A 14953-nucleotide genomic window follows, 5' to 3' on the forward strand; every position below is an offset into this window, starting at 1 on the left:
CAGAGAAGGAACAGCAGTTGGAAAATGTGCACTTAGTCATAGAAATGAAACCGGAGATGGCATGACAGTATTTTGCAAGACCAATGACTTCTTTTTTCAAGGGTACAAAAGGTGACTATGCATGTGGACTTCTCTAGATGAAATACACAGAAATTAAATTGACTACATCTGTGGGAAGACACGTAGAGAAGCTTGATAACAGTAGCTAAATCCAAACCAGGGGCTGACTGGGGAACACCATCAATTGCTCGTATGTAAATTCAGGACACCTGAAGAAAATTAAATGCATGGAAGCCAAAGTACAGCCTTGAGTCTATCCCACCTGAATTTTTAGAACATCACAAGAAAATATTCGACACTAACGGCAGAAGAGCTGATGAGCTGTGGGATGACATCAAGACCGTCATGATGAAGGCAAAAGGTCATTAAAAAGAACGATCAAAGTGGATGTCAGAAGAGACTCTGAAACTTGCTCGCTCTTAATCATAGAGTAGCCAAAGCTGAACAGAACTTTCAAAGGGCAGCTGGAGAAGATAAAGCCAAATAACTATAATGAAATGTGCAAACACCTAGAATTAGAAAGCCAAAAGGGAAGGACACGTTCAGCAGGTCTGAAACGGAAAGAACTCAAGAAAAACTTCAAGCTTTGAGCTGAAATCCTGAAAGATTCTATGGATAACATTGAATGATGCAGGAAGCATCAAAAGGTGATAGAACGAATACAGAGTCACTGTAGCAGAAAGAACTAGTCAACAGTCCACCATTCCAGGAGACAGCATATGAGCAAACATCAATGGTTCTGAAAGGAGAATTCAAGCTGCACTGAACACATTAGCCAAAAACAGGGCTCCAGGAATTGATGGAATGCACATTGAAATGTTTCAGAAATCTGTAAAAGCACTGAAAGCCAGGAAATTTGGAAGACAGCTCCTTGACCAACTGACTGGAAGAGATCCATATTTGTAGCCATCCAAAAGAAAGGTGTGACCCAACAGAATGTCATACTATTGAAAAATATCACTGATATCACATGCCAGTAAAATTTTGCTGAAGATTGTCCAACAACAGTTAGAACAATACATAGACAGGGAGCTGCCAGAGATTCAGGCCAGATTCAGAAGAGGACATGCAACAAGGGCTGTTATTGCTGATGTCAGATGAATCTTGACTGAAAGCAGAATATACCAGAAAGATATTTACTTGTGTTTTTGACTGTGCCAAAGCATTCACCTGTGTGTATCTTAACAAACTGTGGCTAACCTTGAGAAGGTTGGGAATTCCAGAACACTTCATTGGGCCCATATGGAACTTGTATGTGGATCAAGAGGCAGTTGTGAGAACAGAACAAGGGAATAGCATGATTCTAAATCAGGAAAGGTGTGCGTCAGAGTTGTATCCTCTCACCATACTTATTCCATCTGTATGCTGAGTAAATAATTAGAGAAGCTGGCTTATAGAAAGAAGACTATGCCATCAGGCTTGGAGGAAGGCTTGTTAACAATCTGAGATATGCAGATAATACAGCCTTGAAAGTGAGGATCCTTGAAGCACTTGCTGATGAAGATCAAGTACTGTAGCCTTCAGTATGGAGTGCAACTCCATGTAAAGACTAAATCTTCACAACTGTGTCAGTAGGTAGCATCGTGATAAGTAAAGAGAAGATGGAGGTTGTCAAGGCTGTCATCTTGCTTGGATCCGCAGTCATTGCTCATGGAAGCAGCAGTCAAGAGATCAACCAACACGTTGCATTGGGTAAATCTGCTGCCGAAGACCTCTTTAAGGTATTGACAAGTCCTTTGAGGACTAACACGTGTCTGAGCAAAGTCATGGCATTCTCCATTGCCTCATATGCATGTGAACGTTTTACATTGAATAAAGAAGCCAAAAAAGAATAGGGAGCAGAATATTGAAAGGACCATAGACTATTAAAAGGAAAAATCAATCTATCTTGGAAGAAGTATGGCCAGAGTGTCCCTTAGAGGCAAGGATGTCAACACTTCATACTTTGTACATGTTGACAGGAGAGACCAGTCCCTAGAGAAGGACATCAGGTGTGGTAAAGTAAATGGGGCAGTGAAGGAGAGGATACTCCTCAAGAATTTGGAGTGACACAGTGTGGCAGTTAAATAATCGCCTGTCAACTTGCAAAGGGGTGGAGTCTAGCCTGTCAATAAGGTTGCAGCTTGATGACCTCATTTTGGAGGCACAAGTGGAGATAAATAGTTCACTGGAGGCCAGTTACACACTGACTCTCTGTGAGACATTCCTGCTGATAAGTCACATGGAGCTACCTTGATGAAGCCAGAGCCCTGGAGCTGGAGGAGTCACAAGGAGACCCATGCCAGCGCTGAGATGAACTGCTTCCACCACCTGCCACTGGATCCATAAGACTTTCCACCCACTGACCTATGATCTTCCTGCATTCAATGTCACTGCATGTGTTGTATGAGTCTGAAGAGGACTTTATAGACTGGTATCGGACATATGGGCTAATATCAGACTTACGGACTTGATCTTCACTGGGCTGGGACGTTTTCTCAATATACAATTACTCTTTATATAAAGCTCTTTCTTTTACACGTATAATTGTCTTTGGCTTTGTTTCTGTAGTCAACCCAGACTAACACACACAGGGCTGCAACAAGGGCTCAAGCATGCAGACAATTGTGAGGATGGAGCAGGACTGGGCAGTGTTTCCCTCTGTTGTGCATAAGGTCGCCATGGGATGGAACCAACTCGATAGCAACAACACCCTAAGGACACCAGAGAGGAGCCCTGGTGGTGCAGTGGTTAAAGTAAGTGCAGCAGTCCAAACTCACCGGCCACTCTAATGGAGAAAGATGTGGCTGTCTGCCTCTGTGAAGACGTGCCACCATGGGAACCCTACAGGGCACTCCTGCACCATCCTCACAAGGCAGCACTCACTGAGTTGACCAGAAACGGACCAGATGAAGAGATTTTTGAGCATGTAAACTGGTGCATATTGTTGCTGATGTCATGGATGGCCTGTCCTGATTTGACTTTGCTTATGGATGCAGACTTCACAAGGTTCCAACTGGAATGAAGATTCTTCACGTCGAAAAATATGATTGTCTCCTTAGAGCACTAGGTTGATGTAAGTAAGCAATGTAAAAATTGGATACCCAAAATTGGGGGATGAAGTGGTTGGCTTACAAACTTTCATAGGTGGGGGAAGATATCCATAGGATTATAGGATTAAGGTGTAGGTATTACTTAACTGCAATTGTTAGGCATAGGATATTTTTGTTTTGTTCATTTATAAAATGTTATTTTTACATGAGGGTGGCACATATTGAATTGTATGCACTTTAGTTTTATCTGGTTAGGTACAGATATGATTTCATTATTGTTTGTTTGAAAATTATATATGGTTACAGAGTGATGTGAAAGTGTCAATTGACAAGGAGTGGTCTGTAGTAGATATATAATTGTTTGTCAATTTGAGGATTAAGAGTGTAGGGATGGAGTCTAGCTTGTCAATCATATCATAGCCAGTGAGGCCTCTGTGTGGGCAGGGCCTTCCCCTAAGGATCCTGGGAAATCTGGTACTTTCTGCTTGGAGGCAGGAGACACTTCTCTCTCTGCTCACACCCTGGGATACCTAGCAGCTGACAAGACACATGGACCTACCCTGATGATGCAGAGACCCTTGCCAGTGCTGAGTTGTTTCCAATGCCACTGAATCCAAAGACTTTCTACCCATTTGCCTGAGATCTTCTACATTTGGCATCATTGCATGTGTTTCATTAGCCTGAAGAGGACTTTATAGATTGGTATCAGACATATGGGCTAATATCAGACTTATGGACTTGATCTGGACTGGGCTGGGATGTTTCCTCAATGTTCAATTGCTCTTGTATATAAATCTCTTTCTTATACACATATGTGTGTGCATGGATTGGTTTCTCTGGTCTGCCCAGACTCACACATACCATGTGCTCCATTAGCGCTATGCATGACCAGACGCTTTCTTCAGCCCAGTCAGCACCTCAGTCACCCTTAGCCCTAACTCCCATTTCCCCTCCTCCTCGCAGACTCTGTTCCCTGGGCAATGGGCTATCCTAGATATTCCGTATAAGTGGGGTTTTACAAGCATCGTGGGGAGATCTTCATCTAGATTGATACTGGTTGCACCCCAGGTGAAGTGCAGACTGTTACGTAGTTGTACTTTATAGATGGTGGTTGAGTGGAGCTACTCATCTGTAGTTGAGACGCACAATGTAACTTCAATAAGTGCTTCTATGGAAGCATTCCTCCAGTGATGGGTCTAGTTTGTTGCCCAATTAGAATGATTAGGATGAAATGCCAGGCCACACCTTATCGGTTCAGATATGTCCAGCGCCGTTTTCACCCATTCAGAGGGAGTCACAAGCAGGGAATATGACCATCAGAGATGCTTTATTATCCAGCCTGCCTTAGCCTTAAGGCAGTTCACAGGTAATGTATTTACTAATGAATTTTTCTTAAGAGTTATGGGATAGGAAACTGAAGTGTTTTGCTCTCCTGTGTTAGTCTGGGTAGACTAGAGAAACAAATTCCTAGACACACATATATAAGAAAGAGGTATATAAGAAAGAGGTTTATATACAAGAGCAATTGAATATTGAAAAAACACACCAGCCCAGTCTAGATCAAGTTCATAAGTCCAATATTAGCCCATATATCCAATACCAATCTATAAAGGCCTCTTCAGACTCACAAAATACATGCAATGTTGCCGAATGCAGGATGGTCACAGGCCAGTGGGTTGGAAGTCTTGTGGATCCAGTGGCATTGTAAGCATCTCAGTGCTGGCAGGCATCTCTACATGGTCTCTCCGGCTCCAGAGGTCTGGTTGCATCAGGGTAGATCCATATGGCTTCTCCAGCTCCCAGGCCTAGCGCCATGTGTCTTGTCAGTAGAGCTTGTCCAAGGGAGTGAGCAGAGTGTGTGTCTCCTGCCTCCAAGGAGGAAATCCAAGAGTTCCAAGAATCTCAGGAGAAGACCATACCACACAGAGGCCTTATTAGTTATATCTTGATTGACAGGACAGACTCCACCCCTTCACTCATAATCCTTTTAAATTGACACCAGATTATGTAACTACGACATCTTTATTTGCAAAATGAGTGTAAACAAAATTCCTTTTTAAAAAAAAAAGTGAGGTTATACAAACTTTGTCCTTTGTGTCTGACTTAATTTTACTCAACATTATGCTTTCAATGTTTGTCCAAAACATTGCATGGATCAGAATGTCATTTCTCTTTATGGTTGAATTATCCTCCATTGTTTATGTAACCACATGTGGTTTATCCAGTCATCTGTTGATGGGCAGTTGGGTTCTTTCCACTTCTTGGCTGTTGTGAGAAATGCAGCAATGAACAAAGGATGTAAGTTATTTTGGTGCCATTATATGGGGAATTACTAAAGTATAGGGAGAGTATTTGTGATGGTTAATATTGTGCATTAACTTGACTTCCCATGATTCTTCATGGTTTGGTAGTTCTGTTGTCCTACCCCACCTCTTTGTGATCTAATATAATGTAATCACATGGTGATAGACAATGCAATCACCTCCATGATAAAATATGCTATCAGCAGCTAATCGGTTGAAAGGAGTTTCCATGAGGATGTAGTGTACCTCTAATATATGAATGGAGAGTCCAGTAAGACTCGGGATCCCACATCCCACTTATCACCATCTCACTTCTAGTTCTTGAGATTCATCAGCCTCTGAAGCCTATGACCCACCTTGCCTGTGATCTCATCTTGGATTCATCAGTGCTTGCAGCTATGTGAGACAAGAGAAGCCACCAACCTGATACCTGACTCACAAACTTGGGACTTGCCAGTCTCTACAACTATGTGAGCCATGTCCATGAGCTAAAGCTTTCTCTCTCTCTCTCTCTCTCTCTCTCTCTCTCTCTCTCTCTCTCTCTGGGGTGTCAAAATGTTCACAGAAAAATCCCATTATCTTTTCATTTCATTTTCCCACAAACTTTTTGAAGCCCCCTTTTATATGTGTATGTGTGTATATAATTGGCTTTGCTTCTTCAGAGAACCCAACCTAAGACAATGTTCAAAGCTATCAATGACAATTTCTACCTCAGAAAATACACTTTTATGTCTCCGGCCGTATACAGAGTCACAGACGAGATTACAGTCCATAATAACAGTAACAAAGTAACAACTAGTACTTTGGTGTGGCTAACATTTCATAAGACATTGAAAGAGACAGCAAACTGAGTTTCCTCCATTCCGTTTTGCAGATAAAAAACTAAGACTTGGTTACCCACAACCGCCTGAACAGAGGGCTCAGTTCTTGCTGCGTAGGTTGGAGCTGGTGCCTGGCACTTTTTCCTTGGATGAAGAAAAGCCCTTGGACTGCTAGGCACAATTTCTTCAGAGTTGTACAGAAAGGCTGGGGCTCTTCAGACCGAGTTGCCTGACACTCTCACTCCACACGCTCACTCCACACGCATGCTATTTTTGCCACGTTCTGCCTGATCACCTTTGAGGAACAAGGAAAAGTAAAGGCTTCTGCCCTGTCGATTTCTGGAATAAGTTTTAACGATGATGCTTTAGACATGTTTTTGTGACCTCATTGAAGAAAGCCTCTTTCAAAGCAACCAACTCTCTTTAGGATGCCAGATAGAAGGTATTCCACAGGAAGCTGAGTTCAGAATCAACTGGTGGAATGCCACGCAGGAAAATAGGGATAAAAAAAATCTTTATTAAAGACAGAAGCTGGAGTCTGAGTGGCTTAGATGAAAATGAAGCAACAGGGGGTAAAAGGGAGATGGTGTCAAGGAGTCCATGTAGGAGCCAATGATGGGGAACGGACTGTGGAAACAATGGAATGTATAATTCTACTGGACATGAGTGAATGCAGAGTGATATTATATGTATTTAATCCCAACTAATAAAATACCCTTTTTTCACTTTAACAAATAAAGAAGGAAAGAAACACGGAGGGAATGCCTGTAAGTCCTTTGTGTGCCCTTGTTTCACAGGCTCACCTGGGGGCTGCTGTGTGAGAGACCTGGGCTTGGACCTTTTTATTTGACTAGATCTCGGCCATGGGGACCTCCTATGTTTACTGGAAGATTTCTGTCAGTAGAAAATAAAATAATAAAAAAATTAAAAGAAAGAAAAAAAGTAGCCCCAAAGGTTGTAATTCCACAGGCCATGAACTACCCTTTGTTTCTTTTAGCAAATTCATTCAGCCGCCTTTGCTTGACTAGGTAAGTCTTCATTCCCCTAAGTCCTCTTTAATCAGTCTTTCTGGCTCCTTCATTAAAGAGTTGAATAAAATCTTCAACATAGTTTCCTTCATTTTTATATAAGAATGATACTTTTAACTTTCTAATAGTTATACTTCAACAGAGGGCATGACTTAGTTCACAGTAACTTTGACTTTTCTAATACTGACTTGAGCTTGAGAAACTAGCCATATGGGAATCTCACTCACTATTTACTTCTGGGTCTTTCCATAGTTGGCCTTTTTGCTTGATATATCTCTTTCATATATATTTTAATTAACATCCAACATTTTTCATGAAAAGTGTAAGTGGTTGTGCTTTCATCTGTTGCCAATTCGTGCAGTTGACGGTTCCCAAAGGCCAGTGCTCCATTCCTCTGGGCTGCCGTGGAGCATGCGAGAACTCCAGGGAGCTGGATTCTAGGCCCTCAGCAGAGCACTGAGGCCAGGGGCAGTATCCCACCACGAGGTTAAATATTGGAAGAGTAGCAGCAAGCAGAGTGCTGCGGGGTGTGACGAGGAGCAGTGGCCTGCTATGAAGTAAGGTGTGACAACTGACTGCTAGAAATGAGGGCCTGCAGAGCTGGCAGCCCCAGCTCAACCTGTGAAAGATCCCTGAAACAGAGGCAGAATTTGAAGGCCAGGCACTTGGGCCACCATGAACATGGACTTGGGGACACGTGATCAGCTTGTTGGTTATCAGAGAGCAAGAGATGTAACTGGCTTGTTCTAAGACAAGCACATTCGACGGGAACCGCTTTGTCCCTTGTCAAGTTGCTGAAGAGCTTTTGACAGTTTAACGTTTGACTTTGGCAGGACTGAGTTCTTAAAGAAACTGCAAATGCCAATTTAACCCACAATGCTCCTCCTCGATTATGAATCAAGGGTTGTCTTTGGTATTGATTCTGAAAAATGCATTTGCAAATAAAAGGTTAAATTTGGCACACACACACACACGTGTGTAAGTGGTTGTAAATAATTGGTGGCTTGGAATTCCAGTATTGGTGAAGAAGATTAACTATACTATGGACTTCCAGAAGAACAAGCAAGTCTCCCCCAGAGGAAGCATGAGCATCTCCATAGGTAGGACCTTTAGCAGAAGGGCCCAGTCTCTGGGGAAGGTCATCCTCGTGTTTGGTAAAGCAGAGGGGTCAGTGACAAATGGGAAGGCCCTCAAGGCGGTCCATCGACACAGTGGCTACAACCATGGGCTCAAACACAGCAGTGACTGAGAGGATGGCACAGGACTGTCCATGTTTCGTTTGCAGGGTCACTGTTAGTCGGAACCAATCCGCCACCACCGACCAGTAACAACAAAGGATAGATTTGCTACATGCTTTAAATATTGACAATTTAGAACCATATTTATACCAATTTCCCCTCCCCCAAAACCTTGGCTTTGTTATTAATGTAAAAATGTATTTTTGGAAATCCACTCCACTGTCCCTATTAAAAATAAAGCATAAATTCCACACACACGTACCTTGCAAAAATGTGCCCAGTTCCTACTGCTGCCAATGTGTCCAAAATTACAAGTTACAGAAAGCTCCGTGCTGCAAACACAAGAGGACAGGCCAGAAAAATCCAGGGGAGCCGAGCCCTCCAGTCATTATATGACTGACGAGACTCCCCGGGCCCCCCAGAGCAAGATGCGCTGACCCAGCAGTGTGTTGCTATCCCAGCCTTATTAAAGTGCTCACGGAAATCTCAAGAGCACAGCTAGCTGATGTTATCATCCATGTTAAAACACATACACACACACATTTTTAAAGCTCCATTTGAAGTCAGCGGTGCCTGCCATTGTTTGTGTTTCTCCCCGAGCCAGTATGGATTTCCCGGGGGAGTGGTACCCCGATAACGAACACCTTTACAGTCAAGCATATTGTATGGCTCACATTAGTGCTGCTGTTTGGTTGCTGGCTGCTGTCACCGGGCTGGCGGGTGACAAGCTCCTGTGTGCAGGGCAGAACTGCTCCACTGGGTTTTGAAGCTGTGACCTAGGGAAGCAGATTGGCAGCTCTGTCTTCCAAGGAGCCACTCTGTGGATGCACACCACCAATCAAACACCACCCATGGACTCCAGATTACCATACACACAGGACGATATATAACCATCTTGAAACTTACATGGAAATGTTTTCCTATGGTCAGAAGGCTCTGTGTTCTAAGTTTTCACACTGTTTTCTTCTGTATAATTGTTTCTTATTAATATGCAACTGGTAGAAATGTCAAAATGGTGAAACAAGTTCTGATAATAGTATTTTATCAGAACTATATCCACTTGAATGATACGTCTTTGTAATACTTAGTACATACAGCTGCTGGTGAATTCCCCCCCCCCCTTTTCCATAGTGTCACTTCCCAGTCATGAGTAGAGCTGCCCTCCACAGGGTATTCAATGGTTGGCATTTTAGGAGTTCTCGCCAGGACTTTCTTCTGAGAGGCCCATGCCACTTACTTTTTGGTTGATAGCCAAACACTTATCCATTGTTGTGACCTTGGGACTCCTTCTAAATGTTACTCATTTCTGAAATGAGAGCGCTTACCATTAATACTTGTGTTAGTCTGGGTAAATTAGAGAAACAAATCCACAGAAACTCATAAGTGTACAAGAGAGAGTTTTATCTATAGGGTAAGGATACGTTCAGAAAGCATCCCAACTCAGTCCAGTCCAAGCCCATAAGTCCGATTTAGCCCAAATGTCCGACACCAATCTACAAAGTCCTCCTCAAACTCTCAAAACACATAGTGACACCGAATGCAGGAGGATCACAGGCCAGTGGGTAGAAAGTCTTCGAATCCAGTGGTGGTGTAAGCATCTCAGGGCTGGCAGGGTCTCCACGCAGCTGCTCCAGCACACAGGGCTGCATTGGGGTAGGTCCATATGGCTTCTCCTCAGTCAGCCTTGCTAGCAGAGAACAAGAGACCCAAGAACAAGAAAGGCGAGGCTCACCGAGCCATTTATCTCTCCGCCCTTCAATTAACCCCACATGTGTTTATCGGCCAGGTTGGCACAGTAAACGTTAACGATCTCAATGTTCCTTCTAGTTTTCCTGTCTTGGCGGTGTAAATGAATAAACGGACACTGCAGGAAGGAGTAGTGTCCCTTGAGTCTTTGAACTGCTTTCCAGTTATGTGACATAATGACTTGGTGACCTTTCACCAAAAACTACGGTTTAACGGTTGCTCAGTGAAAAGCAGTCTAGGCCTGTCTCCTCCCCTGTCAGAAGCAGTTCGTTAGAAATAACTTCTCAGTCATCCAGGTGTATCCCCTCCTAACACCCGTGCTGAGCGTGTGTCACTGCACGTTCACACCCTGCGCAGGGACAACTGCACCATTATAAATTGGGGCCGGTGGGTGTGTGCCTCTCCTGCTGAAAGTGGAAAGAAGCCTGGTGGCAGAGTTGTTAAGAATTGGGCCGCTGGTGGATGAGGTAGGCCGGGTACCAGGGAGCCTGAGAGGAAGAGGGTGGCGGCGGTGGCTGTGACTGAAGGGAGCCCGCTGACAGGATGGCTGGGCACAGATCAGTGCTGTATTATGAGATCTGCACACCCCACTGCTGCAACAGTCTGCGGCTAAATTCAAGGAACTGCTGGTTCCTGCACAGGGACCCTTTACACCACAGAGAGCTACGACTATCTCAAGACGCTGGCCGGTGCTGTTCCTACTGGGAGAGGAGACTTCGATGAGAACCTGAATGAGCCAGAACAGAACGCTCTGACCGCCGGGCAGTTCACGCTTGGTTTGATCCATGGACATCAAGTTATCCAGGGGGCAACATGGCCGGCTTAGCCCTGCCGCAGAGACAGTGTGATGTGGACATTCTTATTGCGGGACATACCCACAAATGTCAAGCTTTTGAGCATGAAGATCAAGTCGACACTAACCCAGGTTCTGCCACTGGAGCACAGAATGCCTCGCAAACAAACATTATGCCTTCATCTGTGTTGATGGGTATTCCAGCTTCTACTGTTGCCACTTATGTGTACCAGCTCCTCGGAGATCATGTGAAAGTAGAACGGATAGAATACAAAAAATCTTAAAGCCAGGCCTGTCCTGATTTTTCCATTTGTTTGTTTTCTGTCCCCTCTGTTTAAATCAAGTAATTAAACATTTAAAGCTACATTGTACTGCTTTTATAACATTTTGCAGTAAACGATATGTTCTCGGTTCTTAATTGTTGTAAGCTTCCTGTAAGATCTATATTTAGTTTTTAGTCTTTGATTTCTATGAGAAATTGTCCGCCATGGGGTAAATGACCAGCTGTTAGGAAACATTTTATCATGATAAATACCTTCAAAGTTGATCCTTGGAACTTATTATGAAAACAAGTGCATGAGGGAAAAGAATATGATTTTTTGAGTGCACTTTATTCAGAAATAAACATTAATCTTCAAAAAAATTGGGGTGCTAACCCAAAGGTCAGTAGTTCAAACCAACCACTCCTTTGGAGAAAGACGATACTTTCTGCTGCTGTAAGATCTGTCGTCTGGGAGACCTTAGGGAGCAGATCTGTTCTACGTGGGAGTCAGAATCACTGGCGGCACTGGGTTTGTAAAATGAGAGGCCTCTTGCAGATGGGGCGGAAAGGGGACCAGAGGCACAGATTTAAAGGAAGTGCTCCCAGATCTTCAGTGTTTCCATGTGCACTGTCTTCAAACCAACCCGACTAGGAGCAAGGGATTTAGTTGACGGTGCTGCATCGTCTTTGTACAGGGACTCAAGAACTTACTCTCAGACCCTCTCGGTGATCTCTCTGCCTCCTAGGTCCTGCTCATTCTTTGTTATGGCTTTCTCATAACCCTGTGACCAAAATCTGGTCATCTATGCTCATGGAACTGTATCACAGGTGACTGGCTACCATGTGGATCAATGCTACTTCCAGTCCAACTGGCTGTGTCCAGAGAGTCAGGGTCACTGGTATAGCTCATGACCAAGAAGGAGTGCTCAGGCAAAATCCCTGTGACTGGGATGGTTTTGCTTAGAAGAGAGCAACAGGTGTGCAAAGGCTAAACAGAGAAGGGACTGGTCAGGACCATCCAATCTATGATTTTACCTTGCAGCAAAAGCAATTAGCAAAGGGAGAGAAAGGTCTAAAGTCTAATCACATCTGGGACCTGGCCTGACATCACCCATGCAGCCCAGTTCCCTGTCCCTGATATAAGCATAAAGAACATGGGGTGTTTTAAGCCTATGAGTGCTTCCCCATGGATTTTCAAAAGTTTGAGATGTAACTTCCCAACAGATTAACATGTATCTGAGATCAATAAATTATCTTTAATTCCATATTTTAATATTGTTTATTATTATCTATTTTAATAGCATGTGTTATCATTTGTAACATTGCCCATATCATGTGGTATATTAAACAGTGGCTCTTAAGAAACTGTAGTTCTTTAATATTTTCATCCCCTTACTATTAAGGCTATTATTTGTTTTTAACTTATTAATCATGTTAGATTTGCATATGTTCATTTGTATATTTAAGATCAGTCAGTAAATGAAAGTCAGGATAGATAACCCTTCAGAAATAGTAACAGGAGTAATGGTTCCCTGAGAGCCTGGGAAGAGAGAAGTGGGGAAGGGAAGAATGGGGAGTTGAAAGCATTGATGACTGTATAACCCCATTCAATGATGTGTTAGTCTGGGTAGACTAGAGAAACAAAGTTCATAAACACATATTTTATAGAAGAGAGTTTTATATAAAGGGTAAATAAGTGTACATTAAGAAAGCATCCCAACCCAGTCCAGTCCAAGCCCATAAGTCCAACATTAGCCCATCTGTCCAACACCAATCTACAAAGTCCTCCTCAAACTCACAAAACACATTCAATAATGCTAAATGCAGGAGGAAAGCTGAATCAGTGAACGTGTAAGCATCTCAGCGCTGGTGTGGGTCTCCACGTGGCTTCTCAGCACCCAGGGCTACATCAGGATAGGTCCATGTGGCTTCTCCTCAGGGTTGTCTCACAGGAAGTGAACCTTGTCAGCTGAGGCAGAGAACTAGCTAAGGCAGCCACACACTGGTCCAACCATCAGAGAACAAGAGACCAGAGAGGCAAGGCTCACCGAGCCATTTATCTCTCTGCCCCATCAATTAAACCCACATGTGTTCATCGACCAGGTTGGCACAATAAACCTTAACTATCACAGATGGGATCGAACAACAGAATTGTATGTAAATACATATATATTGGATTGTGTAAGATATGGGGGGGAAGGAACTTACAAAGAAGGGAGCATAAGCAAATGTGGTGAAGAAAGCTGATGCTGCCCGGCGATCAAAAGATATAGCACCTGGAGTCTTAAAGGCTTGAAGATAAACAAGCAGACATCTAGCTGAGAAGCATCAAAGCCCATATGGAAGAAGAACGCCAGCCTGTCTGACCACGAGGTGTAGAAGGGACCAGTTATCAGACATCAAAGAACTAAAAATCATATCAGTGGGTGCCCACCTTCCTGATACAATCAATGAAGACAAACGTGTGCATAAGCAAATGTGGTGAAGAAAGCTGATGGTCCCCGGCTATCAAAAGATATAGCATCTGGGGTGTTGGAGGCTCGAAGATAAACAAATGGCCATCTAGTTCAGAAGCAATAAAGTCCGCATGGAAGAAACACACCAGCCTGTGTGACCACGAGCTGTTGAAGGGACCAGGCATCAAGGAACAAAAAATCATATCATTGTAAAAGTGTGAGTGCAGAGTGGAGATTCAAAGCCCATTGGCAGCCAACTGGACACCCCCTTACTGAAGGGTTGTGGGGAGGAGATGAGCCAGTCAGTGTGCAGGGTAGCAACGATGAAACATATCTTTCCTCTAGTTCTTAAATACCTCCTCCCCCCTATCATGATCCCAATTCTAAATTACAAACCTGGCTAGACCAGAGGATATACATTGGTACAGATAGCAACTGGAAACACAGGAAATCCAGGACAGATGACTCCTTCAGGACCAGTGGTGAAAGTGGCGATGCCTGGAGGGTGGAGGGAATGTGGGATAGAAAGGGGGAACTGATTACAAGAATCTACACATAACCTCTTCCCTGGGGGATGGACAGCAGAGAAGAGGGCAGGGGGAGATGTCGGACAGTGTAACATATGACAAAATAATAACAATTTATGAATTATGAAGGGTTCATGAGGTAGGGGGAGTGGGGAGGGAGGTGGAAAACAAGCAGCTGATATTAAGGGCTCTAGTGGAAGACAAATGTTTTGAGAATGATGATGGCAACAAATGTACATATTCACTTGACACAATGATATATGTATGGATAGTGATAAGAATTGTACGAGCCCCCAATAAAATGATTTTTAAAATAAAATAAAGTATGGCCTTCTGATAGATGGGAAGCTGGAGATTGCATGAGAGAATTTTTGCAAGACCAACTTCTTTATTGCAAATTCCTTTTCAACAACATAAAGTGGACATGAAACATACATAAATGTCAATACATGAAACTCAAACTGTGAGAAGAGACAATGGAGAAGCTCAGTATCATTAACCAAACAATCCACTGCCATCAAGTTAATTCTGAGCGTATGTAGAGTTTTTGATACCAGCAATACAAGATCAGACAGACTAATCTTCCTCTTATGGGGCAAGCTGGTGGGTTTGAACTTCACATCTGTGGTAAGCAGCCAAACACCTAGCACACAGCATGGTCAGGACTAGAGGCGATCTAAAAACCCA

The 14953-nt window shown here is 43.4% G+C and overlaps 1 pseudogene; it reads left to right on the forward strand.

Annotated features, from left to right (window-relative positions):
* The first annotated feature begins 10771 nt into the window (after nucleotides 1-10771).
* On the forward strand, nucleotides 10772-11305 carry LOC142436959 (vacuolar protein sorting-associated protein 29 pseudogene; annotated as a pseudogene).
* The last annotated feature ends 3648 nt before the right edge of the window (nucleotides 11306-14953 follow it).

This window comes from Tenrec ecaudatus, chromosome 1 (genome assembly GCF_050624435.1).
Source record: "Tenrec ecaudatus isolate mTenEca1 chromosome 1, mTenEca1.hap1, whole genome shotgun sequence".
Lineage (NCBI taxonomy): Eukaryota > Metazoa > Chordata > Mammalia > Afrosoricida > Tenrecidae > Tenrec > Tenrec ecaudatus.